This window comes from Cyanistes caeruleus, chromosome 5 (genome assembly GCF_971803275.1).
Source record: "Cyanistes caeruleus chromosome 5, bCyaCae1.hap1.1, whole genome shotgun sequence".
In the NCBI taxonomy this organism is placed as follows: Eukaryota; Metazoa; Chordata; class Aves; order Passeriformes; family Paridae; genus Cyanistes; species Cyanistes caeruleus.
In genome coordinates this window covers 79,771,709-79,786,047 of record NC_141705.1, presented here as the reverse complement: position 1 = coordinate 79,786,047, position 14,339 = coordinate 79,771,709, and the positions used below count along the sequence as shown (strand labels likewise).

General features: G+C 35.9%; 1 long non-coding RNA gene across 2 annotated transcripts in view; it reads left to right on the top strand.

Moving 5' to 3' along the window:
* LOC111922359 (uncharacterized) overlaps positions 1-10,235 on the top strand; it is a 38,508-nt gene extending 28,273 nt beyond the window's left edge. Inside the window, exons 9-11 of one of the 2 annotated variants that reach the window (XR_015286598.1) lie at positions 105-237; positions 5,321-5,376; positions 6,476-10,235. This is a non-coding gene — a long non-coding RNA (uncharacterized LOC111922359). The remainder of the gene's footprint in view (positions 1-104; positions 238-5,320; positions 5,377-6,475) is intronic. The other variant, XR_015286597.1, reaches the window with a different exon arrangement.
* The last annotated feature ends 4,104 nt before the right edge of the window (positions 10,236-14,339 follow it).

The window sequence follows — 14,339 nt, the reverse complement described above, 5'->3', positions numbered from 1 at the left end:
CCTTGGAGACAGTGTGTTTGCTCTACCATTCCCTTTTTTTGTTGAAATTACTCCTACATATTTCCACATGTTCTACAGGTGTTAATTTGCTCATTATTTCACAGATGAAACATTATCTTCCCTATAAGGATTGCCATCTGCAGAGACTCATTCTTCTCAGTGTATTTCTCTTCTATTTCCTTAAGTATCGCACTGACCTGCCATGCTGGACCTAGACTACAGCCTCACATCACAAAGGTAAATGAATGGATTGAAAAGGCTCCTGGAAAGATTCCTGGTTTAGCTCCTGTAAGTACTGTTTTCAGTAAGAGTGGAGGGAGAGTGGAAACTGGAAGGATGACAAGACAAACTATTTATGAGCATTCAAGTCACAAATTGTTGTCTCTGTGCATGTCATACCAGAGAACAGCATTTTGTTTTTCTTGGAACACCAAAATCCAATTGCAACTATAGAAAAGTAAATAATTTTAATTCTCTTTGTTTGCCATAACTGAAGGATTATGTTCCTTCATAATCCTTGAAGATTAGTTCTTGATGATCTGAGCATTTTACAGTTCAGAATTGGTCACTAATATTAGGAGATTCAGATTTGCCATCTGACATCTTTTGAAAAATTGGGCTTTATAGTAGCATGGTGCAGATCCTCAAACCATCTCTGTATAAAGAAGTGACAGATACTACCTCTTCCCTCTCTCTAAAGCTAAACATCTCATGGCAAGCACTCTGTGAAACAGAGGACTTGGCCTGTGTTAGTCTGATACATGTTTATCTCTTATGGCAGCTGCTTAAGTGCCTTGGCTAAGTAAACATTTGGTGTAAGCAAAAATGGATCCAGATCTGTTCCCCTGTCCTTTTGGATATACTTTTCATGTGTTTGCTGTTTTGATGGTTCAGTCCTTGAACAGAATTTTTGTAATAAGTAGAACTTTTACAAAGCAGTTTGATTTTTTTCCCTTTTCTTCCTCCTTGCAAGAAGTATTCTTAAATTACACCCATTAAAAATCTATTGTATTGCAGACAGTGCACATACCAGACTTCTTTTCCCTCGCTGATGTGGAGTGGGAGAAACAGAAGTTTCACTGTATTAATGGATTGTGGGGAATACACTCAGCTACCCTCCAGCTTACAAGGCAAAATATATCAGCATACAAAACTATAATAAAAGGAATCTAGCTGCAGGAGGCTGTAATAAAATGATGGTAAATGAAATCTAGCTGCATATCACCATGACAAATAATTCCTAACTGAATTCACTGATCAAAACTCTGCTGCCCTGTGTGAGACAAACGAGTTGTTGAAGCCTGCCCTGAAGGCTTTGTGATGATGGTGACATAATCACTCTCAATAGTAGGGACCTTCCAGAGTGTGAGACTTAGATGTATCAGAATTATGCTTGTGTTGGAAATGCTGGGATCTGCAAGCATTTCTCCCCACATTTCACATGTTGAATCCTTCTGTTAAAAATGCAAACTCTTTCTTGGCAAGCCAGTACTCTCTTAATTTCAATTATTCTTAAAACAAATATAAAATCTAAAAGATCAGACAACTTTGACACACTTAACCTGTTTCACAGTGTACAATTAGTTACTTGCATTGCAAGATGTGAGATTATCATCAGTACTGTGACTCATGGTGTGAAAATACATTCTAAGTGAAAGAAGTTAATGAATCCATGCTGGATTACCGCCCTAATATTTTTATCTTTTTAAATGGTCCTGTGAGAAAACCCTGACTTAAAGCAAGAAAAACTCTTAGCTGGATGAAAGGAGAAAGTTTCAGGATTACTCCCCTTATGAATGGCATCCTAATTAAGTGTTGTACAAGATTTGAAGGATGAGAGAAGGACTTGTATGGAATGTAAACAAAAAGTATTTTAAAGCATTTCCAAAGTTTTAAAGTTATCTCACAGAGGTTTAGGTATTATCTACTTTGTTTTCTTTTCGCAAAGACGAAGGGAAAATTGGCACGCTGCATCACAGTAATTCGTGTCATTAAGCTAATTATTACACAGGCAGTGTAGCAGTAGTCACTGTTTGAGCAATTCCTGGCCAATTTATCAATATCAGAGTCTTAATACTTTGATTAAAATCAGATGCATATGTCAAGTGAAACCTTGATTTTCTTGCTTGATGGTAATAGGTATTTGCCAAAAAGGATCTATATAAGAGGGTTTTTTTGACAAGTGGAAAATGTGTCGTATCGAGGCACTAAGCCAGAGGCTTTGAATCAGCTGGCAGAATGACAAAAGGCAGAATTATATTTAAGGGAAAGAAGTAAAGTTTCTCTTATATGATAGATCAAAATGAGTTCTGGCAAAAGAAATACGAATTGCCAATCTCTGCTCTCAGCTACCAGCACACCTGTCAACAGCTGCTAGTAACAACTTCTGCTATACATGTCTTTGTGGCCTTTGTCCTTCTCATTAAAACAAGCTTAATTCTCTAATAATTTGCATGAGAGTGACCATTCCTGGTTCTTTTCTGAAATATTCCATTTGTGCATTACTAGACTCTTAATTAATAACCTTTCTGTAGTCCATGTGCCTGATCTATTTTCACTTCCATTTAATTTCAACTCCCCGAGGGAGAAAATGGAGTCCTTTCTCAAAAGCATAAGAAAAAAAGGATATAGTGTTTTGGTAAGCTTCCTCACTGCTCAGGTGACCCTGCTGATCCTCATTTATCAGGAGAGCAAAAAATAATATAAATAAAATATTTTCAGCAATTGTAAGTGGTTGTACAAAGATCTACTCTCACCAAGCATATAGGTCACTTCAGCCTCAGTAAGGGAGTACCTGACCTGAAAATGAGAAAAACTTTGATAAATTAGAGTCAAATTATTATTGTAGTGGTCCAAACTTACTTTGGTGGCACACAATATATGTTGCTTTGTAATAATCTCCTGGAATGCCATGTATGAAGTAGCCCAGGAGAATGGTAAGGAAAATAATAATGAAAATGAAAAAATGACTGTTCCAAGGCCAGCAATATCTAAAACTCTGAAGAGGATTGGTTAATCAATGTAGGTAATACTGTAATGCAGACACACACACAACAGGTCTCACCAAACCATCTTTGGCTTCTCCTCCTATTCCCAGCTTCCAGCTCCCAACTCATACAGGTTTTAGCTGTCACTTGAGTTTACATTTTAAAAGGTAGTGGTGGTACAATTCTGTGGCTTGCCAGTCTTCCCTTGACCTTGGTTCAAACCTGAGAGGAGTAGGGAGGGTGGTGGGAAGGCAATGATCATCCACTTGCTGGCACCTTGTAACATGAAATCAGAGACAACTTCTGCCCATCAGAGAATGCTTTTGTCAGGCACAGCACAGACAAGCTAAATATGTCCTGCCCTCTAAACACAGATAGGAGCCTTTACATTATTTTATGAAAGCAACACTACTATCAACATAACAGAAAGCAAAATAATATTGCTGAAAAATAACACACCAAAGACATCTTCAGAGTCTAAATCTTGAAATTGAAGGAGAAAAATGATAGAAGATTTTTGATGTCTTCATTGATGAAGACATTGATTTTGATTTCAACCAGCAAGTGCAATAAAAGTGCCTGAGAAAAAGTTTTGGTACTGATATATGCACATAATCCACTTCCTCACCTCTGTTTCCTGGTCACAGTGTTTCCCAATTAGATTTCTATTTCAGTACAGTTTCTATAGCAAGGAACTTGCATAAAAGAGAAGGCGTGGGAGATTTTCAAAGTACCCTTGCTAATTAGGTGTCCAGCACTCATTGATTTTGAATAGGAGCTAGGTCCCTCAGAACTCTTCATGCCTTTGAAAAATTCTTCTGTAATCTCTCCCAGTTCTCTGTACAGCCTCTAGCCTTCAAAGACTTCAAGTCCACAGAAGAGACAGTGCAAGATGCCTGGGCTTCGTTACCCTTCCTGTCAGAACTGCTATTTACAACTGAAAGGTTTCAAAAGGACAGCCTATATGTTGTTGACAGAGAGGAACTTTAGGGCTCTTCATATCTTGCACATTAACTCCTTCCCTGCTACAATGCCTGCTTTAGTGTAACTTTAGGCATAGGGTTTCAGTAGGTCTGTGTGGAGTTGATACATTTGACAATACACTAAGCACCCCTGTTTAATTCTCAGGGTTTAATCGGTTTAAGAAACAATAAGTCAGAATCACAGATTTAAATAATTCTGCTCTTTTCTAAAACTATGACACTTGTTAGCCCAGACCAGCTGGGAATTAGTTATTTCACATACCATGCTCAAATATCAAAGATTATATCTCATCTATTTAAAAAAGCATGAACTATGCATTATTTCCCTTTTTAAAATCTATTTTACTGGCCAATAGTCAACAACTATTTTCCTATGATTCTAAATATTCTCCTAGTCCTTCTGGAAACTTGCTCAAAAAACAGAATAAAACTTAATGAGTCTTTTCAGAAAACTGTTTTAGGAAAGAACTTGGTTTATTTTAATAGCTACAGGGATGTACAGCACACAATGAATGTCTGCTGTCACACACTATTGCAGGAAAGCAAAATTTGTTCACCTCTCACTCGTAACTGTGGGGGACTTCTTGACTTACGGAATAGGGAGAGGGAAAGAGAGGATTCTGTTCTGCCAATATCACTAGTACACAAGTACACCCCTCTCATCCTGTTTATCTTAATAAAATGCAAATTATGAATCTAAGTGTAAATCCACACCCCTGGAAATGGTACTGGAGTACTTCTCATTTTGCACAGGTAAAGTTCCTCCAAAATTTAGAAAGTAAGAAAGACTGCACTCCTAGTCAGGCTCTAAAAACAAGTAGGAATTTCTATAAATGCCTGGTAGAATGCATTGCTGAACAAAATGTTTCACATCATGCGCAATCAAATTACAAAGGACCTTGTTCCTCTATCTGTTCACTCATCTGTGGTGACATAATTGCTTCTTCAGAATGAAATGTTAATAATGGCCCTTTAGATTCTGAATGGAACTAAAATGTTACATTCAAAATAAGTCCCTTCACTTACAGGATTCTATTTATTCAGCTGCTTGCAACAACTCCAATTGAAGTCTCTGGGTTTGTCACAAGGATTTCCTAAACCATATGTGATGATGATATTTCATCTCAGAAAGTTAGCTGCAGTTTTGGTGCTTCCAATTTTACTCAAAACAAGGAAAAATAAAGCTAATCAAAAACTTTTCCATGGTTTCATCTCATCTCAATCTGTATGTTGGGTGTCTCCATTGGTCTAAGAAATGACAACAAAAGATACAAACATACAAGCAAACCCCTAACAAACAACCCAAGAAAACCCCTCCGAAACAAATCCTCATACCATTATTTTCCACAGATGCAGTAACTGGAATATACCAGGCATGTCCCCAGTGTGATCTCAGCTATGAAGAGGTAGGTAAAACTCCATAAAAACCTCTGAACAGCACAGTGACAAACATTCATCAGGATTCTGATTATTTCTACAAGTGTTCAGTGCACACATTCGTCCTGTGGTGAGCTGCCAACAAGAATTGCTGTACTATTTCTATTCAAATTCTTGAACAAAGAACCTGAAAGTAGTGGTGCAGCATTCAAAACATTCAACATTAACTATGCTCATTCATCCAAATCACAAGAACAAAGCTAAGTTTGGGGTATTAAAAAGTATTTTTGCTTTATTTTTGTTATTTCAGCCTTTGAACAAGTTTCCCATGTTACTCAGACATATATAAATACATTTTAAAAAATAGGTTTATAGGAAATGATATGTTTAATGATCTGGATTATGCAATAAATATAGCCTTTCATCAGAACGCAATCAAACAATTAGTGCTGCAGAAATTTTGCTAGGATTGTTAGATGTTAACTTCCCTTTTCATTAAATCACTGGTAAGAATGGAAAGTTAGTTTAAATCATTCATCTCTTGGGTCATTGGCAGTCACAAAGTCTTTTATTTGATCTTAAAACTAGTAGGTTTTAAAGAAATTTCTGTTAATATAAATGAAAAAATACTGTCTGATTTTTAATTGGCAGAAGCTCTTGAAATGTTAAGTACATATTTCACTTTTTCACCATGGCTGTTGGATGGGTATTGCTGTATTTTTGGAGCTTTCAAAGACATTAAAAATCAAAGTCTTACCTATGTCCCTAGGACTTTGGTAGATAAGTAATTTTATAAGATTTTTTTGTATTTTTTATTTGCCTGGACTTCTTTGGAAAGAATGAAAAGATATGGCACTGCCACCTTTGTGACTGAGACAATCATTTCTACTGCAATTTTCCAGCTATCCTGCAATGTCTGCTCTAAAATAATGTACACACAATTGCCTGAGGCCTATGCAAGGAATATGTCTTTTGTTCTAAATCTTCCAAAATAAATGGAGTGAAAGCTCAGTGTTCGCTGACATCACTTCCATAAACTGAACGTGGTGTCCCAGGCCAGAGTTCAGGAAAGGGTAGAAAAACAAGGAGCCTTTTTCAAGGATTTTTTTTTTTTTTGTACATTTACAGGTCTGCTTACATCAAAGATTGCCCCCAAGCCTACAGGAAGGTATTTCATTACTTGCTTGTAACATTTTATGGTTTTTAGAAAATATTGCCTTTATGTTTGATCCAGCGCTAGGGAAAGGATCATTTCCATTTCTGGTTCTGCATCATTTGGTCTTCCTGAGGTAAGGAAATTGAAAGCACCCTTGCAGTCATTGTAGACACACTATGTGGATTTCTTCCAGGAATGCTACTGATGAATTCATTTGGTTTAAAGCAAGCTGAAGTTTAATCTCACCTGACTACAACTAATACAAAGATCACAATATCACAGATAATTTTCTAGATCTGCATGTAGAGTTTCTCTCCCTTTTGACATCACAGGGGACGTTGGAGAGCTCTCTCCTTAATTTCTACCATAATTGTTCAACAAATTAAATCTTTTTTAGTTCTTTGTCTTGACAGTGACTTTTGATAATAAATCAATATCTTTTTTCTAAAATATTGTAGCCCAAGAAAAAGAGGATGATCAAAAAATTACCTCTAGGTTTGTGAATACAATGGTAAGTTGTTTCATTTTCAGATTTTTATTTTTTGTGTACTTGAAGCGATTATTGGTGCCTCTGAAAAGTAGCACATTCTGTTTACTAAATTCACTGTAAGAAAAACATTTACATGTTTTATACAGACCTAATTCACTGGCATAGAACAACAAAGGTACCACAAGTGAATACATTTCACTTAATTACAAGAGATGTGTGATTCTTCAAGGGGAAAAATTCAAATAGGTAACACTTCAAATGCAGGGAACTTTCGTTTCTTTACACTATTAAATTAATAATAAGCTTAACATAAAAAGCACCCAAACTTTTATTGTTTTGATGATTAGAGGATGTTGATTTGTCTCATTTATTTAGAACAAGAAACAATTTTAATAGTGATAGCTTTGAATTTGCTCGATCTGTTTTCTTCAGAATTCTTCATAACCCAAAGTGAGGGTCAAGGATAAGAAAGGTAGGAGGTGAAGATGGTAGGGCAGAATCACCAATTCAATTTAATCTTAAGTTCTAAAAGCCTGTTCAAAATCAAATCAAAAATAGAGGGAAAAATTAGCATAAGAATCACCAGCAATATAAATAAAGAGAAAGAATAAAGTAATTGCTTTTCACTAAAGTTTAAAGCAAAGCAATAACAGAGAAAATACTGCAGCTTAGAAAATGATTTTCCATTGTGATGATTTATTTCTAGCCTATAATAGGTGTTATTTCCCTGCTTTGCAGTAATGCATTCATTACATGCCCAATTTAGAGCAAAGTTAGCCACAGAATTCTTTATAAATATACAACAGTCACTCTTCAGCTCATCTTCAATGCTACATCAGCATGACAACCCAGATGGTAACAGTGTAGCACAACAAGAAAATGTGCACAGTCCTTGTCTAATACTGTCTTATTAACTGAAAGAACACGCAAAAATGACAGCAGTTCATTGTATAATTCATCAGTCCAGTTTCCAGTCCCTTTGGAACCAGCATTAAAATGCTTGTTCTTTGGAAGGAGTGCAGTGTTAGAGGCACATGCTTTTCAAATGCATGCCCTGGATAATGATTAATGTTGTACTAGGAACATGGATCTGGTGGAGGTCTCTGTGGTTTGGCACATGTGAGTCCAAACATGCCAAATAGGAATAATTGGTAAGACCATTCTGATCTAGTAATACTTCTGCAGAGTCTTTGTGTACTGTACAAGGTGATGGAAAGCTGTATCCATTTAGTCCAATGAAATAACTGCAGAAAGGTGAGCTTGCCTGTAATCAAGCCCAACAGCAATTTACCACCAGAAATTCTCACCCAGTTAGTGGTTACTGTCAGTACATGAATTCTCAGAAGAAGAAAGATGTACTGGTTTTACTGAAGGTACAGTCCTGAAGAAAGTACCTTTTTAACTAATCTAGGTAGATAACTTTCTCATTCTTAAAGTCTGGAAATTTCCAGAATATTCTGTAGTAAACAGAGAGCAAGGAGTTTTCAAAGACATCTCTGTCTTCCTCTGCTGACTGCCTGTGAAACTCTCGCATTTATTTTAATTTTTCCAGTCTTTGGGGAACTTAAAATTTAGGTGAAATCTGCGTACATTTGTAAGCACCTCCAAAACACTACATTGTTTTCAGTTGAGTGGGTTATGATAACTCATTTACAAGAAATTGTTAAGAGAAACATTTGAAATGAAACCTTTGTTTCAGGAAGCCTTTAAAGCACCTGTTTTTTTTAAAGGCTATCAATTGTATATTGTATAGGTACTGACCTGTAAATATGAGGAACGCAGTACGTATGTTTACAGGTTAAAAAGTAAAGCGTTGTAGGACATGTCACTCAAAATAATAGTCCAAAAAAGATTGATTCTGCCACTTCTAGCTTGCCTCTGCCTACTGTCATAAAATGGTTCTGAGAGCACTCTCAGCTCCTAAGGATTGTGTCTTGAAGCAATAACATGAGGAAACAATCTATCTGCCTGGAAATGCCATTGTCAAAATAAAACAGAAATATTTTCAACTCTGGGACGTAGCAGTGATGAAAATATAATAGTGCTGAGGTCAATGGCAGAACTGTCTGTGAGTTCAGTAGGGATCAGGTTTCATCTCAGAGATTCTAATTTTCTTGATTTTATATATTCATTTTCAACCCTAAAAGGACACGTCAAGAAATACAAACATTTATTTATTCTGATGCACAGACCAGGAGAGCAGGCCAGGCCATCTGGCATCCAAAAAAATATTATGATTACCGGAGACTTGTTTCCAAAATATCAATTGCTGAATTGATATTTTCATTTCAGCAAAAACAAACAGGTTAAGAGCTTCCTCTTTGAAGTTGATGTTATTTCTGCACAATACAACAGATGGAAGTGCTCTTCACCCCACTCATCACTAAGCAGGAGGATTGAGCCTTATTTTGAGAAGTCTACCAGCTGAAGTTTACAGCTTCATCAGGAACATATTCTAACTTCTGGTATCATTTCTCAAACAAGTTACAGCTTTGTGCATTGTGCTTTGTCTGGGAAAGGTTCCAAGTTTCAGAGACCTGCTCTCCACTAATTTAGAGTGGATGTCGTTTGAAAAGTAAAATGTCTTTCTAATAAGGGGCTGCAAAGTCATAGCAAATAAATGCAGTCAACAGTGCACAAAATGACACATCTGTGGCCAAGTACACCTTTGTGGGAGCACACTGGCTCTTAATTAGTTGCCTAGGAATCTGCTGGTACTTGACAAGGTCTTCTTGCTGCAGGTTGGCTACAAAATGGAATAGTTTTAATCTCATTTTTTGTTTTAACCCCAATCAGCTGAAAAAAACCCCACTGATTCAGCTGCCACCATGTTGGGTTCTTGACTCTTATGCATCCAGTATAAAATTAAATCAAATAATTGAACATAAAGGGCAATGGTCTTAGGTCCAACTGGGATTCCTCCCTTAATTCCACTTTCTCTGTAAGTCCTATGTATTAAAGGCAATAACTCATTTTTTCTCAGCAGCCAACAAATTCACAAAAATTGTATCTGTATCATCCATATTTCTAGGTTGTTAAAGAGGACTGGACAAGCTATTAACTCTTAATGTTCTTCCCAGCATTGGATAGCAAATTACATTCTAATGGGCACAAAAGAAAAGAGCACAGATGATGTGTTTTTCGACAGTATGCCTAGATTCAAGACATTAGGAGAGGGGGTAATAATAATAGTTTGCTGTTCAAATGGAGAATAAGTAAATGTACAGAGAAAGAACAAAAAAGAACAGAACCAAACAGAAATAATAATGCCACATTCTGATAGGTGAAAGTATTGGGTATACAGTTATAAGTGCCATTTTTCTAAGGTGTGTAGAAATGCTGAAGATACTTATTTAAGAGTTTCTGCTATAAAAGTTTAATAACAGAGTAATATTACGAAACTGAAAATATAGGCTAGCTATTGAAATTATCATTATAGCTATATATATTTGGCTGTAGAGTGCTATTGCCAGTAAAGGTACAGCCTCTGCTCTCAAGTCAATGAAAACTTTTTAAATATAAAGTCCCATAGCAACCAAACCAGAAAAAGTTGTGCAGCTCTAGGCGAGCCAATAAATACCACTGAGTTTTATTACTCTGGGAACCGAGGAATGAGGAAAGTTGCACCATGAGCTCTGTGAGCTTTTGAGAGAATATTCAAAAATTAGGTTGGATTTTTTTGGAACTGAGTTTGATAGGTGGAGTAGAATGGAACTGCATTCATAAGAATGTTTTCTGCTATGAACCATACTTTGCTGGCTAAAACTGTCACCCAGCCAGAAAAGAATGAAGGCATTGCAAAATCTCTGTCTCCTTCTGCCCCCCAGGTCATTACTTGGACAAATACTTAGGAGAGAAGAGGGTACTGTAAGACACACTGAGATAGAAGACAAGTATTTTATGACTAATTAGCTTCAGAGATTACAGGAGTCTGTATTAGGATAATAAAGGAATGCAAAACAATTTTACCATAGCAGTCATTTAAACCATTCTTCCATGCTGCAGCCTGGCTGAGTGCTCAGGACTGCCCTTGGTGCATTCAGGTAGGAGAAGGATTTCTGTGGATTGTTTTCATTGATCAGTGGGGCACAAAATATCAGTGTATTGTAATGTCATTTCTTCAGCCAAAGACTGTGGAAATGAGCAATCTTTAAACACATTTACCAGGGGCTGTAAATGTAATTAATAAGCAAAGCTACTCTGCAATATGGGTGGGAAAGCCACAGCTTTGGTCAAAGATGCACAATATACTTTCGATCTTGTCTAACCCATTGGGACTTCCAGATTTTCTTTTTTTTGCCTTTCCTGAAGGCAAAATCTGAGAAACACAAGTATTTTTTCTTCAGTTTAAATAAGAAGATGGACTTTGTACTCAGGTTCTGCAGCAATCTATCTCTTGTGTTCATAACATTATATCCTAGCATTAAATCCTACTGATTTTAATTTAGATGGCAAGGAATAATATAATGAAGAGTTAAGTTTATCAGTCAAATCGATAAAAATAACAATCCCACTTCAAAAGAAATGATTTCTCCCATGAGTACCTAATTTACATCTAAACAATGGTTATTGTTAATTAGTTAAATGTCACATGATTGTTCAACGTGCACTTACTGACACTTGTGATGTAGTTAAGTCATAAACAATACAGTCAAGGAAAAGTAATTTGAGACACATTTGCTTGGACTTGCTGCTACTGGAATATCCCTGCAATTGCATTCTGCTTCCTGAAAATGGGACACACGTGGGTAGCTCCTTTTCTGGCTGTAGTACCAGCATAGTAGCAGGGCTGCTCTCATCTACAGCTAAGAAGGGAATCTGCAGTGTGTGTATTAAATTACTGCATTTCCTGGTTTAGAATCGAGATTTGTGACACAGAGTGGATATCTTATCACTTTGGTGTTTTGGTAAACCAGAAGCAACTGTTGACAAAAGGCATTCCTGTGTTCTCAACAGTAGAGCTGATTTCTTCTCCCTAGGCTCACTTCATGGCTAGAAGATTTTATACTGACAGCTGTATATCTTAGGGTTTTTTTGGTTTGTTTTCTGATGTTGATCTTTACTGATTCTTCCCTGCAGTGTATCCTTGAATTTGAATGAGTAGAGAGTTTATTGTGGACGAAGAGGAAAAATTAACACAGAGGACAGAGAGGAGGGGGATTGGAAGGCTTTGTGGCCTTTAGATTCTGTCATAGCAATTTAATTTCTAATCAGAGACTTTATTTATTTTCCTGGCATCACCTGTCATCCTGATGAGGATAATGATTAAAGTGTGGTACATATGTACTTCCTTTAAACTAAAAATAGCTTCCTTTTAGCTCTGTGACTTTTCAGGATGTCTTTCATTTTTCTTTGACAGCTCAACACTGGTTTTCATTTTTACCCAGGAAATAATTAATAAAAAACAAGTAGACAGATTCAACCAGGGACCATGACTTTTAAAAGCACTTTTTTTACAGGGATGGCACGTTTTCTAAACATTTTGTCTATAAAGTAGCTACTAAGCAAAAACTTCAATATAAAAAGTAACAGACTACTGAAAAAAAATTGAATTCACCTCTTTTCTTAAGAAGGAGCTGTTCATAATAATGGTAATTAGAGATAGTTTAACAAAATTGAACACTCTGAATCACAGAGCTAGAACCCTGGGTAATGCACTAAACGCTGTGAAACCCAGCTGGAAATTCTTATTTTCATATTCTCTTAGAAACTTGATGGATAAGTAAGTCATGGCTGACCTTTCAGGAAAAGCAAATCATGATGTTTTTTTCAGGAGAATATTTTATGTCCCCACTGGATTCCTTATTTATCTGATATGGATAAATCATATACACAACTTCTGTTGAAGACCGTGTGTAACTGTATATGTTTCTGCTTGGGCTGAGGATTTCCCTTTATTAATACTACTGTGTGGATCACCTTGTTGTGATGTATTTTTTCACTCAGAAAGAGAAGAAATATAGTATTATATATATATATTATATATATATATATATTATATATATTATATATATATTATAGTATTATATATAGTATTATATTTTAATCTAGGAATGAAAGTTTTCCATATCTTGAGGCTATCTCAACATTACTTGTGGCTATTGCTCAACATTAAATGAAACATTATTAGGATTAAATTAGGATTAAATGTCAGGATTCCCACTTTGAGGTAATTGGCCTGTGTTGATTTAAAGGGTTAGGGACTGTAGTATTTTCAAAACCTTTCTCAGAGGTTTCTCCCCCTTGGTTACTTTGTGTCACTGATATAAATGTATCCTTTTTGGATTTCATATTTTTCATATGAGACTATGTACATTTAGAAGGAAACACCAACATTCAACATAAACGAAACCTAAACACCAGAAAACTGGTGATGATCCTTGAAAGGAAATTGTAATTAAGTTTTTAATTATTTATTATTACTTCTATAATCATTTCATGTCTGAACAGTAGCTTATGATAAAAAAAATCTCTGTCACCTAGAGCTATGAGGCAAAGGCTTTCCATTAGTCATCATACCCTGCATAATGAGCAGCACTGCTAATGAAACACAAAACACTTCAAAGTTATTCAATCAGCAGTCTGAATAATGAGATTTTACACAAAAATGTAAATAGTGAGCATGCAACAAAAGCAGTAAGGTGGATTATAGCTTTTTCTTTTAAGCCACCATGAATGGATATGTTGAAAGGAATTTAATTACATTTTATAAATAATCTAGTGTCCCACAGATTCCTAAGAAAACAGAATAGGGCAGGGCACTTGGCGCTTTAGAATAATATGAATTTAAATAATAGACATAACTGCTAAGAATAAGCTTCACTAGAATCTGTAGCTTTGCATGGGAAACATCTGCAAAATATTTATTATAATAAATCAGAATAATATTAGTACCATATTTGACAATCATGTCAGGCATAGAGATCAACCTCTCCTATACATTGATGCAAATTACCTTAAAATATTTATTATATAATATAATAGGCATCAAGCCTGCCAGGATTCAAGGAGCAACCAGACAATGCTCCAGTCATAGTGCTTACCTTTAGGTGGTCCTGTGAGGGGCACAGGACTGGACTTGATCCTTGTGTGTCCCTTACAACTTGAGATATTCCATGGCAACAAATATTACACAATATAACAGCAACCTGAGAAAGGATGATGTATGACTGAACGTAATTTTTTCACATGTACAATCATATGGTTTTTATTCCTGCTACTTGAGGGAAGCAAAATTAGAGGACAATGTTTCAGTTTTATTCAAAATGCCATGAAAATCGGCATGAGAATTGCTAAAACTAATGGCAGCTCCATAGAAGGTATTACTGAAAAATAAAAAATTTTGC